Here is a 25930-nt window from a genome sequence, read left to right as displayed (position 1 = left end):
GTGCATACAAATTGATTATGCTTTAGTGTGTTTTTTTTTTATATTTTATTTTATATTTTTATAGAACAATACGAACAAGACAAACAGGCTCAGACATAGGAAAAGAAAGAAAAGTCTTGAAACAAAGTCTGCAAAGTTAAACTTGAATATTAGTTTAGAATCTCTGGGTATGGTCAAGCCAAGATAGGTAAGGCGGTCCTTTGCCAATTTGAATGGGAGATTATCCAGGAAACCAGGAGTGAAGACATCAGAGAGAGGCATAAAGTCACTCTTTGTCCAGTTAATTGTGTATCCGGACAGCTTACCGAAGGAGGTGATTATGCTAAAGTTAGCATGTTAAGTATGCTTTGTTTTGCCACATCTACATGCGCATTGTATGTTTTACCCAGTGGGTAAGCTCTGCCCCTTTCCCAGGAAGATGCAGAAGTCTTTGTTTAAGCTGTACTTTCTTGAATGGCCACTTGAGGCAGGGCTCAGAAGTCCCGTCGCTCCTGTTAAAATGCCCCACTTTGTAACAGTGATTAAGCATCTTTACAGCCTGGGCCTTAACACGATTTTGGTCTATATAGCTAATTTTACCTTTTCATAAGAACTGTAGGGAGGGCATTTTTTATATAACTTGCCCGTTTGGAGTAAAATAGATGATAGAAAAGGGGTGATTGACAGATCGCCTGTCCAGTGATCGCGCAGCTTGCCGATCAGGCGAAGCTGCGGCTCTGGGAAACCCCCATCTCACACCTGCCATTTAAGCTAGGTTTCATTCATTAATGGCATCATTGTAAATAATAATTAGTTCTTAATTGACCTGCCTGATTAAATAAAGGTTAAATAAAAGAAATATTAATTCATCCCTTTCAATAGAGGCCTTTCAGGTAATGTGACACACCCTCTGGCAGCCATTTTAGCTATTGGGTAACGATAACTCAGAATAGCTAAATAGTCCTCCTGGGTGCTATCCCGATTCACATTTACTGCCAACATGCAAGGATGCATAGAAATGTGTTTTATTGGGACACTAGTGCCAACTACACAGGCTTGAAGATAGAATGACGGACATGGTGACATCATGGATCGAGGATTCGATTTGTTGTCATTGCAGGAATATTAAATTCATAAATGGCGAGGAAGATGGGAAAAGGACAGGGAGATGAGAGTGGTGTGGGGCTCAATGGCACCAAGTCAATGACATTTTTATAACCATGACAATAGAGTACCGCACGAATGAGTCCGGAAGACCGGGATGCTAACACTTCCGGTTCCTTCGTCTAAAAGTCTATTCGGCTGTTAAGCTGTGACGTATGACCTCCCGACAATACCACTTCCCGGGTCCAAGCGTCCAAGCCTCTCTGCGTTGTCAATATGCCACAGTGCTGTGTCCCTCATTGTTGGAATAGATCTGAGACTAAAAAAACGATTCAACTGTCATTCTACCACTTTCCCTGCGATAAGAAAGAGAAGAGGAAATGGCTGCAGTTAATAAGGTACGTTAATTCGGAGAAAGTACGTAGAAAAACGTTTGTCGCTAAGTCTAAACAGATTGGCCCCTATCATTGCATCAGCCTATAAACTGCGCTGAGCGCCCAGCGCAGCGCAGATCAGTGGGCGTGGACCAGCCCACTCGATATCTTGGTGTCGGCGCTACACGCAACCTTACAACATTACAACCACGCCTTTTAAGCGTAAAATTATGCACAGTCTGCTCATTGGGGAAGTGCAGTAAACGAGTCACAAGCGTCCCTTTTAAGCTCCAATTCCACGGAGCAATCCAGTAAAACCAGACAAGCCAAGCGCTCTGCTCCCCCCCCTCCCTTCATCCCGTCTGTCTGTCTCCATATATAGGCTATTATTCCATATTATTGTGCTTCTCAAACCAATCTAACTGCAGTTTAAATACTGCAAGCATGTAAATACGCTACACTATAGCAAGATCAAAGTGAAAAGAATGTTCTAAACGCATCAGCTAGAAAAATATAGCCTATCCCTATGATGAGATTAGATTGGTGAAAGTTTGTCCAGAATGATATCGTTTTGCTACCTTTTCTTCTCCCCTGCTGCACAGGTAGGATGATGCAACAGCCTCTGAATATCACGGGCTCAAAACTGTCATGTTATAAAAAACTGTCATGTTGTTATACTACGTACGGTATAACAACTTTTTTTTCTATCGGACTTGTGCCTGTCTGAGCGAGGGAGTGAGAGAGAGAGAGGAGGACAAACTGAGATCAGCAGATCTCAGAGAAATTAACGCCAGGGGGGAAGATATCGTTAGGCCAGTATTTAAGGCCGAAACGCCCATTCTGGCCTATTCTTCTGGCACTGCGCCACGCCTGTTTGGCCCACAGCGCATTTCGTGGGCTAAAACCATGTTGCTATCTTCCAGGCCCGCGGGAAGTAGGGGTGCTGCAGGTGCTGCAGCACCCCCTAGATTTTTTCCAAAAAAAAAAAAAAATTTTTTTTTTTTTTTTTTTTTTTTTTTTTACAAATGTAATTAAAAATATTTTGCAGTGCACTATGTTCCTTTCTTGTTTAAGAATGTTTCGGGAAATGAAAATGTAGCCTATTTAAATAGAATTATCAACAATAACAATCAAGGAAGTTACATGCTTGTAGGCTAGAGAAGAAGAAGCGCGCATGCACGCACATGTTGTGTTGAACCAACCAACAACCAATACGAATTGTTTAATCTGGCAATAAAGAAATGTGAACTTGACATGCTATTTTAATAGCCTACTCAAAAATGCACCTCCCACTATACAGCAAAGAGAGGAGTCAATGTTTCTTGATATATGCCATTCAGATCAGAATAATTAGTCTAGTCATTAAGTTTGCTGATAATATTTCTATCATGTTAAGTCTGTGTCATGTTAACTGGTGTATTCAGAGCAAATAGGGAGATATAGAGCATTATCATCATGCTATATATCTCCCTCTTTGCTCTGAATGAGTGAGAAAAGGAGAAAATACTGAATAATTACATCACAACAGTATCCTAATGTTGATTTAAAATGAGATATTCCTCTAAATATGGCAAAAAAATGTTTAAAAAACGCCCAATTTTTTTTCGGCGGGGCCCTTGCGGGCCCCACCGAGAGTCCCTTCCTCCCAGCACCCCCTGCTTAAAATGACTTCCAGCGGCCCTGCTATCTTCCCGAGGCAGGCGCAAGGCGCGTTTTTTTGCGTTTAAGACCAGTTTCTGCGCCTAAGGCCTGTGGGAAAATAGAGCCCATTATCTATAAAAAGTTAGGTTAAAAAATTATTTATAAAAAAGATATCTAAAAAGATTCACAGGATCTGCCATAGTTATTTTGAATGAGAGGAGCGGTGCCACTTGGCCCCGGAGGTGACGCGGGGTGAACGTCTGTCGTCAGTCTTAACAACCGAATGGGATATTTGTATAGGGATTTTGGTTAAACTAGGCATCTCGCACGTTACGCGCGCTCGATTCCTAGGCTCGCCCGCTACGCGGCCTCGCCCGCCCTGCAGCTCGCATATGTAGCTGGCTGCTCCTTGATGGCATACTTCAGGGATGCTGTGTTCTGGAGCTGGCACCATACAGCTGTCCATGGCTGAAGGGGGTCTGAAGCCAGACTCCGACTTCTTTTTTGTGACATCACTGATCACTGATGTCATCACAGTGGGATTTATGACATCACTGATGATGTCACACATCACTGGGATTTATAACATCACTGATGATGTCACAGTGGGATTTATGACATCACTGATGATGTCACAGTGGGATTTATGACATCACAGTGGGATCTCGCATGCTACGCGCGCTTGATTCCTAGGCTCACCCGCCATGCCTATGTGGGCTCGCTAGCTCGGCCACTGCGTGGCCTCGCCCGTCCTGCAGCTCGCATTCGCAGCTCCATTGAAAGAACAAATTCATCTTCAAATGTGATTAATACAAGTCAGCGTTTTTCTGTTGTTTAAAAAAAAAGAAATTCAACATTAGAATGGCTATAACAGTTACCTGAAGAAACAATGTATGTGTAAATATGTTGTTGATGAATGATTAGTCTAATCTGTGTGATTGACAGGAGAGATGGGGGGAGTTTTTACCACCATCATTAGGACAGGGACTGAAGTGTGGGTAGAGTTTCTCAGTGAAGGTGCAGGCAGTAAAGGAGTAGATAAGAGCTGCAGCATCTACGTCATAAAAGGAAACCAGACCCTCGTCATAATCCACAAACACCCCCACCTTCTGAGGCTTCCTTTTCAGAGAGAGGACAGCAAGAGCTTTGTACTCATTTCCATTCCTCAACAGTATAGTCCAAAAGCCATTCTCTGGTGTCAGTGTGATGTGTCCCTTCCTGTTGATCAACCCTCTGGCCACTCATACAGTCCAGGCAGTCTTCCCTTTAACCTGAACCTCGTAGTAAAACCTCCCTGAAGACTGAAGAGAAGCTCTGCGTTCCTAAGACACAGGTAACATGAGAAAATATCTGCATTGTCTGGGAGATTCTTCCATACATCAGTATCTTTTATTTGTTTCCCATCATCAGACAGGATGAGATCAGGATGTGCTGTATCAGGATCCAGAGTCACATCCATTGCATACTGCTGGACCCTCTTCAGCTCCTGCTTCGTCAGAGTGACAAAGGCGTATGATGATCATGATTATTATTAATGGCAGGTGCTGGCTTTCTTTCGAGCTGACTTTGTGAACTGAGCGACTGCGCTGAGTCTCCTCCAGGTCCTCCACAGCTTTCCTCACAGTCCCCTCATATGATGATATCAGATATCATATCATATCATATCATATCAGATATTATTATTATATCAGAAGTGTTTGTTTTGTGTTCACAATAGTGATGTCAGTTAGATTTGGTTACATCTGCCTTTCTTACTGTCATGTCACTGGCAAAGCTGTTCGAATTTTGCATTGGGGAAAGTTATATTGAAGTGAATGGGGCAGGCATGGGAAGCCTGTCCACCTATAAACTATTATCTGTGTCGTTCCACTTTATTGAAAACGTTTCCACCTGATTAAAGAAAATCCATTATGTGATGTTGACTGATGTTTTTATGTATTGCATCAAATATTACATGTTTTCCTTAATCAGGTAGAAGCATTTTTCAATCAAAAGTGAAAGGACACAGATATTATGGTTTATAGAGGGACTGACCCTGCAATTTAACGTTAGCTCCCGTTAGCCACCGTAAAGTTAGCGGCTCTTTATGGAGTCACCGACCGACACAAAACCTGGATGTTTCATTTCGGGTAAAACATGAGGGGTTTTTATATGGATTACGCCAGCTCTGGGAGTATGAAGTTCTTTGAATGCGGGGATATTTGATCACAAGAAGCGGTTTGCTGCTTGCCGAGTGAAGCTACGTTCAGCAAAACAGTCCGTCGTCAAATCTGTCCGACCAGTCGGCAACGTTGGTTCCACACTGTCGGCTTAACATAATATACATCGGCGCGCAAACAATTGCGCGAATTCTCCTGCATTATAAATTACAAATCTGTGGGAATTGACAAAAATATGCACGATTCTCGCAATCCCGTGCCAAATTTTAAGCCCTGTGAGTGATAGTTTTTGCAAAAGTTGTGTCCCCATGGTGTGGAGACTGGATCAGTGAAGACATCCAGACAGATTACTTATGACATCACTGATAGCATCACAATTCGGTGACATCACTGATGACATCACAAATCAGTGACATCACTGATGATGTCATAGTCATAGTGACATCATCAGTGGTATGACATCATCAGTGATTTATGACATCACTGATTATGTCAGATATACAGACTTAGGGCCTGTGTCCACCTAGCGTCTTTTTCCGACGTTAAACGCTGGAAGTGCGCTGGGAAGCGCTGATCTCGGCGCACAATATAACAAGGAAGCAGTCTGAAACTAACGTTAGTTCAGTGCGGTAGTAGCTTGATAGCTGACAGCTAACATTAGCAAACAACACACATACAGGGATTTAGCTCAACACTCACCAGAAATATTAAGTGTCTAGCTGATCTGCTCCCAGAATTGAGCCTTTCTTTCTCTGTTGTGATAGTTTCTCCATATGATTAGTTGCAGGAAAAGGAGCACCCGACACCAGCGTCTTTCTGAAAAGTTAAAATAATTTCAGCTGGGAGCGCTGGGGGTCGGGCGCACAAAAATGCCAGAGCGCTGTGAAAATAGACGCTGGACGCAGCGCACTTTCTCTAGACGTCCGTGTGCGCTCGCATGCGCTCTCCCCCCATTGGAAACAACTGAAAATAGACGCCAGAGCTGATGAAAACACGCTAGGTGGACACAGGCCCTTATAGGCAGAGATGTGGGCATGATAACTGATGATGTCATAATGTATGTCTTGAATATCATGATGTTATGATCATCATATCATATGATGTCGTATTTGTATGTCATATGAGTTCCAGGTGAGTCTCACCGTAGAAGGCCAGACACACCAGACAGGACTTCCCATTCCAAATGAATACAGTGCTTAGACTTACTAAATTGTCTGCCATGTCAGTTAATTGAATGAGGTATGTTAAATGCATACAAATGAGCCACTTATACTCGCCTACATTGCCTGACTTTGCCCCGTGAGATTTGGAACGACTGCGGATGGATTGCTTATTGATTAGCATATCTTTCGCAATTTTTATCTGCTATACTTTGACAAATGTATTTAGAAGGTAATTATTATCACAGCAGGTTGGCCAATTCCCCCTGCTGCCCCGGTCATTGCTCCACCACATCTACCGATCTGGGGAGAGTAGACCAGCACTCGCCTCCTCCGATACATGTGCAGTCACCAGCCGTTTCTTTTTACCTGACAGTGAGGCGTTTCACCAGCAGGACATAGCACGTGGGAGGCTCACACCATTCCCCCCACTTCCCCTTCCCCCAAACAGGCGTCCTGACCCACCAGAGGTGCAGTGCAGTGACCGACTCATACCCCACCAGCTTCCCACCCACAGACATTGCCATTTGTGTCTGGAACGTCTGACCAAGCCGGAAGTACTGCTACCAGGAATTGTACCCGGGTCTCCACGGGGTTGGGCGAGTGCTTTTACCTCTACACAACCCACACGCCCCTATAGACCTTATTCGCTAACCCCGGACAGCGCCATATTGTTGACATACCGTCCTGCAGCTGACAACTATAGTAACGCAGTCTGAAACTGGTTAGTTAACGTTAGTGCGTTCAGTTTGACAGCCTAACGTCGGGCGAATCAATAAATGAATCAATCAATCGCTCGCACTTGTTGCCGACACTCGTATGATACAGTATATATGAGGAGATAATAGTTATGTGTGTTTTGGTGCGCAGCTGACACAAGTGCTTTGTGAGCCTGTTTCATTCTGTCTCTGCCAAGAACGAGTGCAGGAGAGCTAACGCAGGTGCCAGGTGTGAGTGGGAGAGAAAGGTGTGTAGCCCAAGTTGTGCGCTGTGCACTGAGACTGTCGCAGTTATTACTTTTAGCTGCGTTGTTTTTTTTGTTGCAACAATTTAAGCTCAAGATTGACTTGACATGTATTGATAAGATTGACTTGACATGTATTGATTAATACATAGCCTACATTAATACAATTTTCCCAATTTTATTTACAAGTGTATGTATTGACATTTAAGGGCCACTTTTATCTCTCTTCAGACACTGCCACAATAATATATATATAATAAATGTTCATTTAAGTAAAGCAATTTTGTGTCTTATTTGTAAAATTAAATATCAACTGCAAATGAGTGAATAATGATATAGACATCAGCAGGTGGTGGTGATGTGGAGGTAAGTCAGAAAATATTAGTGTTTTACCTATATGGCTACATCTGGGCAAGAGCAGTGCCACTAACTCAGCAAATTGATGGTTAAGACTGAAAAACAGTCTAATCTTAATGTAAATGGTCCTCTAATCTGGTTTCAGGCGCTGCGCAAATTCGCGGGCGCCGGCATTGTCCCGCCACAACTACTGGCTGCTCTGGTAAGATATCTGGCTGGTCAGAAGTTTGGGGAACTCTCTGTGTATCACCCTGTCCTAGTGCTATGTGTATTTTGACATTTGGTGCTATCCTGAGTATAGCCTAGCCTCTGGCTAGTGGATTTTGTTATTTTGAAGTTTTCAGTAAAGACTGTTTTGCTCCAACAAACCTTGCCTGCCTTGCCTGCATTACCTTGCCTGCTGCCTTCTCCTCTTCTGCATTTGGGTCCACACACTACACCATCTACCCTAACCTGACAGAATGACTCGACCAGTCATGGACCCAGCAGACACGGATGAAGTGATGATGCAGCGGCTGCTAGCCGCCATGGCCAAATATTCCACCACCACCATCCAGCAGCCATCAGTGGCATCATCACCAAGACTGGATTACCATCCCATTCCTCAGCAGCAGCCGACATTTCGGGGTAAGCGACGGCAGCTAATTTCGAAGCTAGCTAGCCCCCAGCTGGTCTCACGAGTTTGGGTTCCCCGTCAACGTCAGCAGGCTTCCAGCGATGGCTGGCACTACAAGACTGGCCCCCAGCTGGGTAGCTCCCAGCTAGCTAGCCCCCAGCAAACTAGCCCCCAGTCAGCTAGCCCCCAGCTAGGTAGGCCCCAGCCAGCTTGTTTTCAGCTGAGTGGCTTCGCTCAAATTAGACCAAGCCCTACCTCACTGCCCAGTGGTACAGAGCCCTCACTGCCCAGTGTCATAGAGCCCTCCCTGCCCAGTGCCATAGAGCCCTCACTGCCCAGTGCAATAGAGCCCTCACTGCCCAGGGCCATAGAGCCCTCACTGTCCAGTGTCATAGAGCCCTCACTGCCCAGTGCCATAGAGCCCTCACTGCCCAGTTCCACAGAGCCCTCACTGCCCAGTTCCACAGAGCCCCTGCCCATTGCTACAGAGCCCTCACTGCCCATTGCTACAGAGCCCTCACTGCCCAGTGCTACAGAGCCCTCACTGCCCAGTGCTACAGAGCCCTCACTGCCCAGGGCTACAGAGCCCTCACTGCCCAGTGCTACGGAGCCTCCAGTCTCTGCTCCCCGTGGTCTCCTGGTCCTGGTGCGGCCTGTTCCTGGGCTGCAGGGGCCACCGGTTCCGACACCCCGCAAACTTTCTCTTCCTGTGTTGCGGGAGCCACCGGTTCCGGCACCCCGCAAGCTTCCTGTGTTGCGGGATCCACCGGTTCCTGCACCCCGCAAGCTTCCTGTTCCTGTGCTAAGGGAGCCACCGGTTCCTGCGCCCCGCAGACTTCTTGTGCTACGGGAGCCACCGGTTCCGGCGCCCCGCAAGCTTCCTGTGTTGCGGGAGCCACCTGTTCCTGCACCCCGCAAGCTTCCTGTTCCTGTGCTACGGGAGCCACCGGTTTCTGCGCCCCGCAGACTTCCTGTTCCTGTGCTACGGGAGCCACCGGTTCCTGCGCCCCACAGACTTCCTGTGCTACAGGAGCCACCGGTTCCAGTGCCCCGCAAGCTTCCTGTGTTGCGGGAGCCACCGGTTCCTGCGCCCCACAGACTTCCTGTTCCTGTGCTGCGGGAGCCACCGGTTCCGGCACCCCGGAGACTTCCTGTTCCTGTGCTGAAGGGGCCACCGATTCCGGCACCCCGCAAGCTTCCTGTGCTGTGTGTGCCACTGGTCCCGGTGTCTCGCAGGTACTCTGGTCTTATGTCTCCCAGCTCCAGCCCTGGTCTTCCGCCTCCTGACTCCGGTCCTGGACTTCCGCCTCCTGGCTCCGGTCCTGGTCCTCCGCCTCCTGGATCCGGTCCTGGTCCTCCACCGCCCGGGTCCGGTCCTGGACTTCCACCTCGTGGGTCCGGTCCTGGTCCTCCGCCTCCTGGGTCCTGTCCTGGCCTTCCACCTCCTGGGTCCGGTCCTGGCGTTCCGCCTCCTGGGTCCAGTCCTGGCATTCCACCTCCTGGGTCCGGTCCTGGCATTCCGCCTTCTGACTCCGGTCCTGGTGTTCCGCCTCCTGAAAGCTAATTTATACTAACTGCGGAGTGTCCGGTTTTCGCGGAGCGGAGGCTCTGTGCGGCGAGCGCGGCGCTCCGCACAGGCTCTGCGGAGGGACTGCACGGAGCTCCGCGCTCCTCTCAAAAAATGTAACTCCGCGGAGCCCGCCGCGAGCTCGTGCAGTCAATTCCGAGGCTATGATTGGCTAATGTTTGCTATGGTTATAGGGAAGAAGCCTCCACAAACTGACCAAGTGACCGGCGAAATCAGTGCAAAATGAACGGGTTTGAGCATCGCCAGGGAGCAACATGATCCTTTTCTCACAGTCATGAGGGAGCCCATTTTAGAGTGAATAGCCTACAATTTACTACGTCAATAAAAACGATTTGAGATCGAAAAAATGTAATGCAAAGCACAAAAACAAGAAGACAACAAACTTACTTGCTAAAAACAAACTGAAAATAGCCTACAATTGCACTAGGATTGATTATTCGCCGATATAAATCAGGATCACACACGGAAGAACTGAACTGACATTTGCATTCTCGCTAAAAACACAACGAGAGCCTGAAGGGGGATTCTCCGCTCTCTGCAGACTGCTACCGTATTTACCATAAAAGGATGTGCCTCTGTGGAGAGAACGGTCTTGCCGTGAACGCCGCGGACACCGAACACTCCGCAGTCAGTATAAATTTGCTTTGACTCCGGTCCTGGCGTTCCGCTTCCTGGCTCCGGTCCTGGTGTTTCCGCCTCCTGGCTCCGGTCCGGGTCTTCCGCCTCCTGGCTCCGGTCCTGGCGCTCCGCCTCCTGACTCCGGTCCTGGTGTTCCGCCTCCTGGCTCCGGTTCTGGCGTTCCACCTCCTGGCCCCGGTCCGGGTCTTCCGCCTCCTGGCTCCGGTGCTGGCGTTCCGCCTCCTGGCTCCGGTCCGGGTGTTTCGCCTCCTGGCTCTGGTCCTGGTCTTCCTCCAGGGTCTGGTTTTCCTGGCCGTCCCCCTGACCTTCTCTGTCGGCCGGCAGTCCGCCTGGCCGTCCGCCAGACCTGCTCCGCCAGTTTGGCCTGCCCCCAGGTCGTCCATGAGGTTGCCGGCTCTGCCCTTTCCCCATCCGGGTCTCTGGTTCTTTGACATTTGGTCCTGAGTATAGCCTAGCCTCTGGCTAGTGGATTTTGTTATTTTGTATTTTTGAAGTTTTCAGTAAAGACTGTTTTGCTCCAACAAACCTTGCCTGCCTCGCCTGCATTACCTTGCCTGCTGCCTTCTCCTCTTCTGCATTTGGGTCCACACACTACACCATCTAACCTAACCTGACAAGAGTAGAAATGCTCCATGCATTACAAACATGAATATTAGTTGTAACTTTTGTACCATCATTGAATAATGATTTTTGAGACTCAATTGCACTGAAATATTGGTACATCACTCAGGAATATGAATGCTGTTCATTAAATGAATGGAAGCATTACTAAATGAATTTGAATAATTATGAACAATATAAATGTTGGTATAATAAACTTTGATTACCAGTATACTTCTGCTTCTCATCAAAATTAGTGGCTATAATTTGGAGTGATGGGGTTACAGTAGACTCAGCTCTCAGTCTTAATCCGTTTCACTACTGTAAGACTGAGAATATTACTATTTAAATCTTTTCATAACGTTAGGTGGTGCTGTTGGAAGCCTTGCATCGGAGAACCAATCATGAGCGTTGTGGGCGGGCCTGCTTTCTGGAAGCAGTGACGCTCATGCAGAACCGGTGCTGTTGCGTTTGCGGAGAAACATATTAATAACTTAGAAACAAACATAACCTGTTAATAGGACGTGTTTCATCCGGCCCCGGCGGCTAGAGGTCTTTCCCCCAGCGATAAGCCCGACTCCCGAGGCTAACGTTACAGAGCCTGCTGGTGACTCACAGTGGCAAGCGGACCACTTCCGGGTAGGAAAAATTATTGTAAAATAAACAACAGGTATAAACTCTCTTTGCAGCACATCAGTGTCTTGCTCTATATTGGAACTATGAAACATTGCATTGCCGCTACCAAATAAAATTCTAAATTCTATTCTCTGCTGCCGGCCGTTCTCGCCGGGCTCTGAACCAGATTTGGAACAGTAAATTCCCAGACGTTTGGTGGTTAGGTGGCACTGTTGGCGCCGCTCACCAAACGTCTGGAAACCGAGACTAGGGTTACAGTATCTGTAATCTGGCCCTCTGGTAGCGAGGATTGGGGGGGCATTTTGCCTTTGTTTGGGATGGCGGGCGGGGGGGGTGGGGGGTGGTGGATGGCATGCGGCAGGGGACCACGGGTCGGTTTCGAACCCGGGTCGGCCGCGAGAAGGACTAAGCCTTTGTGGTACACATTCTACCAGGTGGGCCACCGGGTCGCCCCCAATATATGTATATATATATATATATATATGACTAAAATTTGTTTTATATGTTTTATACTATGATATTTAGGGTTTAGTTGAACACAAAAGCAAAGAGGGCAGATATGTTATTTTTTATGTTTGGTTTATAGTAATAAGATAATAAAGTATTATTATAATAATAAGCTCAGTGTTTCTGCCTGTGTTGCTGTCTGTTATAGTGTCCTAAAAGGAGAGCAGGTAGTGACATGAAAGTGAGTGAGAAAAGGAGAAAATACTGAATAATGACATCACAACAGTATAATCCTAATGTTAATTTAAATTGAGATACCTGTAAATATGGCTAAAATATGGCTAAAAAACATCCAAACGGCCCTTCCTTGCAGCACCCCCTACTTAAAAAGAGTTCCACGACTGTCCACGACTCTCCCTGCAGAGAGCTAGACGGAACAGATTTCCACACATGGTGCCTACGACAGTATTATGCTCCTTCTCTCCACCTTCCTCCCACAACCTATCCACTTCTCCACTCTGCCTATACTGAGCTCTGAAGAAGTGGCTTCACACCCTGCCTTGTTTTGGATTGCATGACTCACACATGCTCTTAAAATATCATTGGCACTATTTGGGTCACCCTGCTCCCGAGCTGTTCACTCTACCACCGGTAGCATGCACTCTCTCCATTATATATGTGTCCTTATCCTGTAATACATGCCTTTATCCGGCTCATCTATTACCTATTTTGGATTTTAAGCGACAACATGTAGGCTACACAACATGCCTTCAATTGTATGGGCTTACTCAGAGCTTAGACATGAATGCTCTTTACTTTACGCCACAAAAAGCGGTGAAAAGTAAATAAAATTGTCATTCATTCCAAAAAAAACAGACTATGTAGAACCCAGAAATGAATGGATAGATACTCAAGATACTCATCAAAATGCAGTGTGAGAATTATGCAGTATCGACGGTCTACATTTTGAAGCCAGACACAGGGCTTAAAATTTGGCGCGGGATTGCGAGATTCGCGCATCTTTTTGGAAATTCCCGCATATTTTCAATTTATAAAGGGGGAGTAATCCCGCAATGGTTTACGCCAGGGGTCTCAAACTCACTGCCCCCGGGCCAGACATGCCCCCTAAAACTATTTCATACGGCCCGTCACTTGATATCAAGATATAGTGAAATCAGGCCCGCACCTCCGCTCGTTGTAAAACAACGAGGCGCGTGGACGAGGCGCTGCTTTCATGCAGATGAGCCGCATTTCACACCAGGGTTGCCAGATACATTTCCATAGATGTGCACTTTCTTGGGCGGTTTTGTGTGCATTTTGGCGAGTTTTGAACTCTTTGTGCTGGAAACTCAGCAGTATCTGGCAACACAGCTTCACACTCCAGGCCAGCCAGCACGGGATCGTCACAGCATGTCAAATCAATCCACCTCATTAACAGGTGATTCGGTTCACCCGAGTGAAAAACCAAGTAGAAAGAAAAACATTTGCACGCTAAAATGTTGTCTTTTGTTGAGAAGTGAACATGTCGCTGTCAAAAGGCAAAAGAAAGGTTGATTACGAGCACAGACAGTTTCAGGAGAAGTGGGAGAGATTCTTTTTTTCGTCGAGTTCAAAGGGAATGCCGCCTGCCTCATTTGCAAAGAGAAAATCGCCGTACTAAAAGAATATAACCTGAAGCGAATAAGAATAAGAGAATAAGCAGGGATGCAAACTAGTCACCTTTAGGTAACAGTGAGTCACCTTTTTCATTCCAAAATAGGGCACTTAAGGGACCGTTCGTTATTTAGAAAGGGGGTCACTGGAGGAATTTGGTGGGCTCTGAAATAAAAAGCTGTGCCCCTTCCCTGATCAAAATATATTTTTCCTTGACCCTCCCGAAGCGATTTGAAAAATATAATTAACCCTCCCCAAACAATATTGTGGCAAGTTTGCGTGGAAGAATGCAGACTGACACAGATATCTTACTTTTAACCTAACATTTCCAGAAACTCCGGCCAGAGGTGATCAAACACACTAACAGTCTCAGTCGTGGTGGCTACATTGATAGTAAAACTAAACATATCCTGGCCACACAAACATTGCCATAATACCACATAATGCAATCAAAACATATGCACAACATCACTAAACCACGTTTTTAACTGTAGCTACAGTAAGAAGCTTCCCACAAGAACATGAACTCCCATAATCCTTTGCGCTTCTTAAGAGCAGAACTGTCACCAATCAGAGCGACCGCCTCCTCTGGTCGCTACATAATGCTATTTTCGCTTGTGAAACAATCTTCAGTCTGTGTATATCAATATTTGTGTTTAAATAGGCCTAGCAGTCAATGACTGATGGAAAAAAGTTAGCCGGTTTTATGTGGCGGACTCTCCACTCTCTGTCCCCCCTCTCTTTCTCTCTCTCACTCCCTCAGCAGACAGGCACAAAGCCACACATGTAAAATCTCCCAGCATCCATTGAGGTACATTTCGATAACAAATAGCATCCAAATTAGCCTAAATAGATAGAAAGGTAGATAGAAATAATGTTAACACAACATGCAATTGTCGAACATTTCAATATTGGACAAAATAAAATCTCGAAATCAAAACACAACCCTATGTGAAACATATATGTCATCCTGGTGGTATAAATATCTCTTGTAGACTTTACATAATTTAGGAGATGAGTGAGCCGTAACTCGGTTCTACTGTGACTTCCTAGACTTATCTGGCGCAACGATAGAGCCCATATTTGTGATGCCATGTCTGTTTGTTTGCTCGACTTTTCGTGCTGGAAATGTAGCCTACTTCCATATTGTGGCACCTAGAGACCACAGCCACAGACTCCAACGCCGTTAAGGCACACACACCAAGAAGCAGCTTAATATTAAAATAGGAATATTTATTATCGACAAAAAAATATATATAGGCTATGTTTTAATTAAAACAGCTCATAGCATCACAGCACAGGTTGGTTGACACTTGTTACATATCACCACGTCATGATAGCACGCAGCAACAATAATTACGTGTAAGGGCTCCCGCAGGATGGTGGTCTTACACTAAGTTATACAATCAAATCAAACTATTAGTATCACAATGAGTCAGCCACTCGCGCTCCCGAAAAAAAGCAGCAACAGCACACCAGCCTGTCGCAGCCTCGCTGATATGAAGGTAAAGGTTACCCCAGCAGTGCGTACAAGACCCCAGCCCTCCGTCGAGGCAAACAGAGCCCACTGATTGGCCAGATACTGTACACGCCTACTGTCTGGATAGGCCAAGCACAAAGATCGACAGATCAGACCGCCAAAGAGAAACAATGCACCGGGACATACCAAACAGTTTGGACAGGAGGGGTGTAAATGAAGCAACTCAGTAGTTGTTGAAGTCCGAAAAGCAAACATTACACACAAACAAAAAGTTTATATATTTTTATCTAATCAAAATTGTATACCCCTCCCCTGGACTCAAATTAAAGATAATGTACCCTCCCTCAAACTAAATTCAAAACAAGATTACCCTCCCCTATTTTCCTCCAGTGGCCCCTTCCCTAAATAACGAACGGTCCCTAAGTGAATTATTTTGTGTCTGCCCTGGTATCTGTCACCTTTTTAACTATCCATGATTTTGCATCCCTGAATAAGTCTTAATTACTATGTCTTTTGTCATTGTGTTTTATCTCGAGACTAAGCAGCCATAGGCTTTCGGTTGTATTAAAGCCTTTATTTTTTGTATTGAGTGATACACTTTACTAAAACACTCATATCATATTATAATACCCCAGGTGTGCATAAACTACAGGTTATAAGACAAAAATGTGAAATTATTATTGGTTATCGTATCTGTTATCGGACAGGAGAAGCAGATATTTACCGGTTATCGTATCGGCTGAAAAAATCCCCCCGAAAGTCTAGAAATCCCCCCTATCTGAAGAACATAAGCCCCCCAGTTTGCAAAGTGAATTTTAAGCCCTGAAACAAGAGCATCGACCTGACATCTTTTATATTGAAAGAAAATGCATGATAATTGAAAATGTCATCCCTCCATAACCCACAGCAGAAGAGTGCCTTCCATTCAAATGTTCACTTATAACCTCAGCCTGGAAGGATTTATACATCACTGACATCACAACTGTTCGAGTGACATCACTTATGACATCACTAATGACATCACAGTTGCTGAGTGATCACAACTGCTCGAGTGACATCATTAATGACATCACAACTGAACATTGTGCCCCGCCATCGGCTCTTGAATTATAGTATGGAGAGTTTTGTCTTTAGTGTACCTGACAAGCAGCAACACTGAACTACTGTAAATTCAGCCTGAATGGAAAATTCAGTTATATCCTCAATCTGTTTTGTTCATAGTATTCCAGGAGTTATTTTGAGTTGAATTTTCCTTTGAATCGCTCTGTCGCTCTGTTTAAATCGCTCATCAACAGGCACACGAAATGACGGACATGTGGGGGATATAACGTTACGCAATGTCATGCTGTTTGTCCACTACGAGCCACCGTCATTGTTTACAAGCTAAGCCTATCAGCGTGCTCCTAATGCGAGCTGCATACCGGTAGGACAGACTTCACTTCATGTCAGCTGTCAGCAGTGTTGGGAACGTTACTTTAAAAAAGTAATTAGTTATAGTTACTCACTACTTGTTCCAAAAAGTAACTGAGTTAGTAACTGAATTACTCTATAATAAAAGTAACTAGTTACCAGGGAAAGTAACTATTTGCGTTATCTCCACCTTGAAAATGCCAAATTTTCATGGATTGCTGCAAACCTGAGGGTACCCTCACGGGCCCCTCGGGCCGAGGCCGGGCTTGTTTTTTATTTATTTTTAATTAATAGGTCCGGGGTCGGGCCGTTTCAATAATTCAATTAAATAATGTTGTATTAGCGTACTCGCTTGATTTTACACAGCGGAGCAGTCAGACAAAGAGGAGGAGTGCACAGACACTCCCATAGCCACACACAGACCCTGTCCGTCCATGTACAGCGAGCGGACAGCTCCCGAACACAGAGAGAGAGAGAGAGAGTCAGAGAGACAGACAGAGAGAGGCTGCGCAGGACGGCCGCGCGGCGACGCAGCACGCGGAACAGAGAGGGAGAGAGATGTGTCATTATATCGTAATATTGGCTTCGGGCCTCGCAACGGGCTGGATCGGGCACGGGTCTGCATGTCACGGGCCGGGGAGGGCTTGGGCCGAAATTTCAGCCCCGCGCAGCTCTCTACTCCGGACTCGCCATTTCTGCTGCTTCCTCGAATCTGTTTGGTGTGTCTGTGTGTGTGTGTGTGTGTGTGTGTGTGTGTGTGTGTGTGTGTCGCCCGTGTCCTGACTCCTGGCTCGTGTGTAACACTGGCTCAGATTGGCTACCATGAAACACATGACTCTGCCTTAGCCAATCATAATCGTTTATCTCGTTATAACCCACCCGGTCTCCTCACTTGACAACACTAGTGTAGGCTACGGGTAGTTTACTCAATCATTTCATAGTAACGCACCGCATTTAGCGTTCAGTAACGATAACGGCGTTGTAACGACGGAAACAGTAATTAGTTAGATTACCCCGTTACTGAAAAAATAACGGCGTTACCTAACGCCGTTCTTTTAAACGGCGTTATTCCAAACACTGGCTGTCAGCCTGTCAATGCGGTTTGTTGCCACACAATAAACCAGCGGTTTGTTCCAAGCCAGAGTGATCCTTGACTCGCTCTCACACGGCAGCCAATCAGCATTGAACAGCGAGCGACTGATGCCAGCGTATTTTCGCTCGAGTTGGAATATTTCATCTTGAGCGACGAGCGTATTTTCTCCCTATCGCTCTGTCTCTGCCGCTCGGATGCCCAGCGATTATTCTCCCAGGCGAATATACGCTCAATCGCTCGTTTGCATTGACTTTGTATGTAAACTCGACGCCAGCGACAAACTTTAATAGGTCGGTGTGAACGCACCTCTAGTGATTTCCTACAATTCCTAGAATTAATTTGGTAACACTTTATAATAACGTTCAGTAGTAAATCATTTATAAGCTATTAATTAATGATGAACTAATGATGAACTAATCATTTACAAAACATTTGTAGATGATTAATAAGTGCTATGTAAACATATTAAAAACGTGTTGTAAGTCATCTATAAACTTTCAGTAAATCATGAAATGATCATAAATAAAACGTAAATTGTAAATTGTTCATAATTAATCAATATACTATGAAGTTTTTATATTCCAACCATTATCTCTATAAACATTTATTAATCATGAACACATGATGAACAAATCATTAGTAAATGATCTGCATATAAGTTGTGGATGTCTCATTGAAGATGCATTCAGTGATGTGCCCGTTTGGAGGAGTCCCCCCTCCCCTCCCTACATCGTTCACGGGAACGCGCACACGCAAGCTGCGTCTGCAGCGCAGATCCAACATGGCAGCGGTCTGCAAACTGTAAACACAGCAGCAATGTAAGTACAATATCAACCGTGCCACTTTCCAGCCACCTACTGAAATTAAATCAGAGACAATACTGTGGCGATTCTGGTTTTTAGAGTGATGTTGATGTCTGACTAGGAACTAGAAGTGCATGCATGTTTCCAGCCGGAACTGTGTTGTTGCTTTTCTGTGCTCATGACTGACGTCCATGCTGAGAGTTGCTGGGAAGCTGTGAATTATTAAGCCTGTACCAAAGTAAGTCTCCTGCCTCCTTGACTCTGACGAGGGTTGCTAACACCCGCATGGTAACTTTAGTATGATTATGGTGTTTGCTAATAAAAATGTGTCCTAATGGCTAACTTAGATCGATAGCTGGCCACGGCTAGCGTAGCTAGGTTAGCGTTAGCCGAGCTAGCCATCAGGAGGAGTAGATAAACACCACTCTCTAACCAAGCTAGTATTACAGCAGTTTTTGCAAACATGTCTAGAGCAAAGCCAATTAGTTATTTATTGCGAGCAAGTTATTAGAATGGGACTCGCTAAAATGGCAGAAAGCAGCAGTTAGCGTCCCTCGCCATTCAGAGAAATCGGAATAGTTTACACAAACGCACCTTTTTTCGCTCAATCTTGTGGCCGCGAAAATGTTTTGTTTCATAAATAAATGCTTGCTTGTGTGCCTTGCTACAGTGAGACGGTAGTCTCCTCCATCTGCCATGACCATTGTAACATAATTTTCTTTATCAGGCAGACGAATCGCTGGCTGTGGTGGCAGGGGAAACAAACACAGGGACGTCCGTCTCAAGATCTGCCTGCCTGTGGAGTGGACTTTGGATGATTTCAACAACCATCGATACAATATGTATTGTACATGTTGCTGAGATACTAAATGAACACCTTTTTCTTTGCTTATTTTCCATTTGTGCACTTCTAGTTTATAAGTCATCATCTGTAAATATATCCATACTGCTGTCCTATAATTTGACAACAAAGCTATATGGAGAATATGTAGGCTTTCTCCTAAGGTTTAGAGACACTGACACTGTTTTATTGTTGTAATTCTTGTGTTTTCAATTTGTAAATCATGGTTCCACACATTTTCGATTGAAAAAAGTATTTCTTTCCCCCCAGACCTTGATTTTTTGGTATATTACCCCTTTTTGTAATTGGAATGCTGTATTTTAATGATCCAATAAAAAAAAAACATTTAGTAAAAGCTGCACAATATAGATGTATTCTGCTGGGGCCTGGGGTCCATTAATCATTTGTAACAGGCGAGGAAGATCTACAGATGATATGTAACACATTTATGAGTGATGAATTGTTTACACTTTAGATTAGGGGATAAATAAAGCTTTATAAATGATTTGTATACATGTACAAATCATTTGTAACCGTTGAGAAAGATCTACAGATGATATGTAACACATTTATGAGTGATGAATTGTTTACACTTTAGATTAGGGGATAAAGAAAGCTTCACAAATGATTTGTATACATGTACAAATCATTTGTAACCGTTTAGGAAGATGTACAGATGATATGTAACACATTTATGAGTGATGAATTGTTTACACTTTAGATTAGGGGATAAAGAAAGCTTTATAAATGATTTGTATACATGTACAAATCATTTGTAACATGTTGAGGAAGATCTACAGATTATATGTAACACATTTATGAGTGATGAATTGTTTACACTTTAGATTAGGGGATACAGAAAGCTTTATAAATGATTTGTATACATGTACAAATCATTTGTAACCATTGAGGAAGCGTTATAAGTGAGTTGTAAATTATTTACACATCATTTATTACAGTTGGGCAAAACTTTGTAGTTTGTGCTGCAGTGCTTCTAAGTGCTGACAGCTTCGCTCGGCCTGGGGATACATGGAGTCAGTCCCTGTTCACCCGCATGGGAGAAGCTTCATTAACAGGTCATAACCGGTACAGTATCATTGTTTTGAGGCTTTTAACAGGCTACCTTACAAGTAATTAATGAGACATCCACAAATGATATGCAGATAATTTACTAATGATTTGTTCATCATTTGTTCATGATTAACAAATGTGTAAGTGGCGAGATACTGATAAACAGAAGTTGCAATATAAAAACTGACTTAGAAGTGATTTATAATGTATCAACTAATTACTTTTAAATAATTTACTAATGATTTGCTCATCATTTGTTCATGATTAATAAATGTTTATAGAGATAATGCTTGGAATATAAAAACTTTGGATAGAATATTGATTAATTATTAACAATTTACTAACGTTTTATTTATGATAATTTCATGATTTACTGAAAGTTTATAGATGACTTACAACACGTTTTTAATATGTTTACATAGCACTTATTAATCATCTACAAATGTTTTGTAAATGATTAGTTCATCATTAGTTCATCATTAATTAATAGCTTATAAATGATTTACTACTGAACGTTATTATAAAGTGTTACCAAGAAGGTGCGTCTGTCAAAGAGCTATTGTGGTACTGTATGGGCTTATTGCAGAAATGGCTAAAAATAGTAGGCCTACGTGATTGCATAGCGGCCACTTTTATTTTCAAGGCTAAACATCCAAACCGGAACTCTTATTCACTAGCGTTCGTGACTGGACCTCTTATATTCACACTCATGGAACAGAGCTTTAAGCTGTGTTCACACCGAGATATTTATTTTTCTCTCTGTCGCTCGATTCAACCCTTTGGAATTGCTCTGTCGCTGTGTTTAAATCGCTCGTCAACAGGCACAATGGGGCTATGACGTTACGCAATGTCATGATGTTTGTCCACTACGAGCCACAGTAGTTGTTTACAAGCTAAGCCTATCAGCGTGCTCCTAACGCGAGCTCTATACCGGTAGTACAGACTTCACTTCATGTCAGCTGTCAGCCTGTCAATCAGCTGTCAATGCGGTTTGTTCCAAGCCAGTGTGATCCTTGACTCTCTCTCAACAGGCAGCCAATCAGCGTTGAACAGCGAGCGACTGATGCCAGCAAAATTTCGCTCGAGTTGGGATATTTCATCTCGGGCGACGAGCGAATTTTCGCTCTGTCTCTGTCGCTCGGACACCCAGCGATTTTTCTCCCGGGCGAATATACGCTCAATCGCTCGTTTGCATTGACTTTGTATGTAAACTCGATGCCAGCGAAAAACTAATAGGTCGGTGTGAACGCACCTTTAGCAGTCTCTTATCTTTCGCTATGATGATGATCCTCGGCGGAAACAGGAAACCGGCAGCTGGAAACAGGGAGGGAGGGTGTCATGGAAGTGCCCACTGGCTTACCATGAAACTCGTGAATACATGTAGATGGAGAGTGCAACAGCATTATGCATTATGAGAGCAAGACAGCAAGTTATTCCCAGGTGAGAAAAAGACAGTTACGCCCCTTTTCCCAAAACACCCACTGACAACTAAATTTGACAGTTTACTGTCAGTGGAGAAACTGCTCTCTCTCCTCTTCTACGATGGATTTCTCCCTGTATGATTATTGGACATCTCTTGGTACAAGATGGCAGCTCTAGAAAGAAGCACTCGATCTTTGATTCTTGCAGGACTAACACCACTGAGTGACATCACTGATGACATCATCACCGATGACATCAAATTGCTTCAGTGACATGACTGAGGACACCATCACCAATGAAATCACAATTGCTGAGTGGACATGGCATCATAAAATCGATATGGCAATATATCGCAATACCTTTTTCCGCAATACTGTATTGATATTTCAGAGAAATATCCTGATATATTGCCATATTGATTTTTTTGCACATCTGTGTGCTCACTCAGTGACATAATAAGCATACTTTTTATTTCACTGTGTTCAGTAACACACTCAACACTCCGTAGTTTTGACTAAATTTGTCCACTAAGTTATCAATATAAAGTGATGTACATATTATTACACTACCTGGATCGTACACAGCGTGTTGTGTTTTTAGCTCTATTTTTTAATTTTCAGTAAATTATGTACAGTATTGCAATATATCGCAATATGTAGAAAGAACAAAGGAAGTCCAAGGCAACTCTTCAAGAATATTTTAAAAAGCCTTTAATAAAATATGGCTTCCACCGACATGTTTCGGCCAAACTGGCCTTTCTCAAGGTGATTTACAGAAACAATGAATGAGCTAGGTCTTTTGTTTGTCAGACAGTGATGATAATCAGCTGGTGCACTCAGGGTGTGGCACCCAAGGGTGTGTAACAATACCTCCAAGGGTTGTCAGGCCTACACATGGCCCCCTAGTGGTCGGTAAGAGTAATCATTAACTGAAATAAAATCAATATATTAGCAAACAGAATATCACATCATAGTCATCACAGATGGCAAGTAGCAGGCAGGGACCGGCCAAAGTCTAGTGTGGATAAAATAAAAATGAAATCATTAATATATCAAAATACATATACATATGAGAATAGCAAGAGAGAAAAGAAAAAATGTCATAGGTAGCAAATAGTACTATAAAAATGCTGCCATATCTAGCGAATCATTCAAACCAGGAAAAACAGTGGCCTGGAGTCTATATATCCAGCGGCTTTCCTTCTGGTTGAGGGCTCTCTGTATGTTTCCTCTTCTGGAGGTCAAGGGGACACAGTCAATACCTATTGCTGTAAAAGAGCAAACAGCTTGGTGAGCATCTTTGATATGTTTAGCCATAGCATAGTCACTATTGTTAATCTTAATAGCGTATCTATGTTCAGCCAAACGATCCTGTAGCCGTCGCTTTGTCCTCCCTACTGTACATAGAAGGCGTCATACTTTGAGCATGAAAGTATATATACCACATGCGTCGTTTTGCAGTTAATAAAACAGTTGGTGGTGTACGTCCTTTTTGTAACTGGATGGGTGAAATCTTTAGAGCGGGCTAGGACGTCGCACTGTTTACAATGGCCACATTTGAAGGTGCCTACCGGCTTTTTGGGCAGCCAAGATGCATACTCCTTGGCAGGCAGATGGCTGCGCACCAACCTATCTCCTAAAGTGGGGGCCCTTCGAAAAGAGAAAAGGGGAGGTTCAGGAAAAACAGATCTAAGGGTCTCATCACATTGAATCAGGCTCCAGTTCTTTTTTATAATAGTGCATATAGCCTGCGCCTTAATACTATAAGGGGTAGAAAAAACAACCCTGTCAAGGCTCTTTTTCGGCACTTTTTTGGATAAGAGTGCATCACGTTCCAAAGTGCTGGCCTTAGACAGTGCTGTGTTAAGAGTCTTATCAGGGTAACCACGTTCTTTAAAACGGTTGTACATGTCTTTGCTCTTATCCTGGAAATCAGATTCACTATCACAAATCCTACGCAATCTTTGAAATTGACCATATGGAATGTTGTTAATCAATGAGGGGGAATGGAAACTCTCAGCATGGAGTAGGGTATTCTTATGGGTCTTCTTCCTGTAAATGGAAGTGTGTAGATCTCCATTGTCACTTTTAAGGATTTCCAAGTCCAAGAACTGGATCTTATCCTTGCTGAAATCTAAAGAGAGTCTGACATTAACATTCACATTATTCAGGTAAGCATGAAAAGACCTCAATTCATCCTCTGTCCCGTTCCACCACAGGATTACATCATCGATATAGCGACCCCACCAGGCAATCTTGTCTCTGAAAGGATTAGAAATGTTGAATACATGATCTTCCTCCCATTTGGGAGGAAGATCATGACTATGCTATGGCTAAACATATCAAAGATGCTCACCAAGCTGTTTGCTCTTTTACAGCAATAGGTATTGACTGTGTCCCCTTGACCTCCAGAAGAGGAAACATACAGAGAGCCCTCAACCAGAAGGAAAGCCGCTGGATATATAGACTCCAGGCCACTGTTTTTCCTGGTTTGAATGATTCGCTAGATATGGCAGCATTTTTATAGTACTATTTGCTACCTATGACATTTTTTCTTTTCTCTCTTGCTATTCTCATATGTATATGTATTTTGATATATTAATGATTTCATTTTTATTTTATCCACACTAGACTTTGGCCGGTCCCTGCCTGCTACTTGCCATCTGTGATGACTATGATGTGATATTCTGTTTGCTAATATATTGATTTTATTTCAGTTAATGATTACTCTTACCGACCACTAGGGGGCCATGTGTAGGCCTGACAACCCTTGGAGGTATTGTTACACACCCTTGGGTGCCACAGCCTGAGTGCACCAGCTGATTATCATCACTGTCTGACAAACAAAAGACCTAGCTCATTCATTGTTTCTGTAAATCACCTTGAGAAAGGCCAGTTTGGCCGAAACATGTCGGTGGAAGCCATATTTTATTAAAGGCTTTTTAAAATATTCTTGAAGAGTTGCCTTGGACTTCCTTTGTTCTTTCTACTGAATCTTCAACCCTATGGATCCAATGAGCACCTTCTGAGGAAGCCTACACTCGACAGAACGCCGTAGCCCTCTTTCCCCATTTTCTTCTCTACATATCGCAATATGTATTGTATCGTAATGTATCGTGATACAATCATATCGTGACCCATGTATCGTGATACGCAGGCCCGGCGCTGGGGGGGGGGGGCTGACCGGGCCGGGCCCCCCCATTCCCCACACTGGCCCCCCCATTATTTTATTTATTTATTTATTTTTTGCTAAAAACGTTTTTCTGTTTTTCTGTTTTAACTCATTGGCTGCCAGCCATTTCTGGAAAACGGACGCTCCCAGTGCCAGCCCTTTCAGAGCGTTTTCAGTGATTTCTCAAGACCCACAGAATATTGTGTGATATTACTATGTAAACACCGAACACGCCCAAAGAACGATGAGACTCTCTTGTATCATCAGCAAAAAAAAGTTTATTTATATCATTTTCCGTTCTTTAGTTATCAGCAGTAGAAGATAGGTTGGTTTCACCAAAAACAGATGTTTCAAACTAGAACCTAAAAAACTAGGAAAAAATATTTGTATAAGTGTAAGGACCAGGGCGAGAGATGGAAATTACAGAATGAATTTAAACACTGCCAATCAAATTTTGAGAGAAGGCTTAGGTTTTTCAAGAGACGTTTCAAGAGAGGAGAAACACTCAGGTTAGAACAATTACAAATTCATAATCCACAGCAATTTTGGAGGGAAGTGAATAAGTTGGGTCCTAAAAAGAGTAAATTGATTCCAATGGAGATCCTGCTGGATAATGGTGAATCATCATTCATTTGACACGGACCAGATATTAAAGAAGTGGGAGACGGATTATAGTAATTTGTATGCATGTAGTAGTCCTCCTATATTTAATGATCAATTTC

At 43.9% G+C, this 25930-nt stretch overlaps 1 protein-coding gene across 3 annotated transcripts in view; it reads right to left on the bottom strand.

The window, feature by feature from the left end:
• The window catches only part of kcnc2 (potassium voltage-gated channel, Shaw-related subfamily, member 2), a gene marked incomplete at both ends in the record, with an annotated part of 231754 nt that overhangs the window by 26860 nt on the left and 178964 nt on the right, over positions 1–25930 (bottom strand). The window lies entirely within an intron of this gene.

The sequence above is a fragment of the Poromitra crassiceps genome (assembly GCF_964638095.1).
Source record: "Poromitra crassiceps genome assembly, chromosome: 2".
NCBI lineage: Eukaryota > Metazoa > Chordata > Actinopteri > Beryciformes > Melamphaidae > Poromitra > Poromitra crassiceps.
Note: the sequence above shows the minus strand (reverse complement) of the source record. Positions and strands in the feature narration are given on the sequence as shown.